The sequence below is a fragment of the Sinocyclocheilus rhinocerous genome, unplaced genomic scaffold (assembly GCF_001515625.1).
Source record: "Sinocyclocheilus rhinocerous isolate Xijiao unplaced genomic scaffold, SAMN03320098_v1.1 scaffold898, whole genome shotgun sequence".
NCBI lineage: Eukaryota > Metazoa > Chordata > Actinopteri > Cypriniformes > Cyprinidae > Sinocyclocheilus > Sinocyclocheilus rhinocerous.
In genome coordinates this window covers 299,295-300,052 of record NW_015652144.1, presented here as the reverse complement: position 1 = coordinate 300,052, position 758 = coordinate 299,295, and positions in this window count along the sequence as shown.

Genomic DNA, 758 nt, shown 5'->3' with positions numbered 1-758 from the left:
AAATAAAAGCAGCTATGGTACACACCATATTCAACAGAAGTGTAGTTTTAATTTATATTTTGCCAACGAATAGGCAAATTCATCAAAATAGATATAATCTTAATACAAGTGACCATAAGACAACGACAAAAACTTTTTACATACAAAGGAAAGACTTCAGAACTGGACAGCACCCATGCGTTTAGCATTAACAACACAATACATTTGTATGCATAATCAGAACTGGCTCAAATCAGTCGGCGCGATAACTACTATGCTAGTGCTAGTTGCGGCCGCACCTGTGGAGCAGCTAGCAGCAGCAACAAACTGCTCCTCTCCCTCAAGTCTTGACTCGGGAGTTTCTCTCTCAAAACTTTCTCTCTCTGACTCCTCTTTATTTTCTCCTTCTTTGGCCCCCTCAGAGACATGGTTTCCTGCCTGCTCTCTTGTTTTCTTTATCAAAAAACGGTCCATCTCATCTGCTCGGGGGGCTAAACCGGGGCTATTCAAAATTCTGACGGGGCTATAGCCCTCTCTAGCCCCGGTGTAGCGCCGTCACTGTTCGGCTTCTGAGAAGTTTGCACGGTTTGTCATGTAAGGTTAAACTGCCCTCTAGTGGTCATTCAGTGTATTTGTCACATGCGTTGTCTCTGCAGTCTCGTGCACACACAGTAGACAGCGAAAGCATTTGGCACGTGGCAGTATGTATAGCGATTATATGATCACATGAACTGAAAATTGCCAGTGTTAAATACCTCATCAGGTCTAGGGAGTACTAA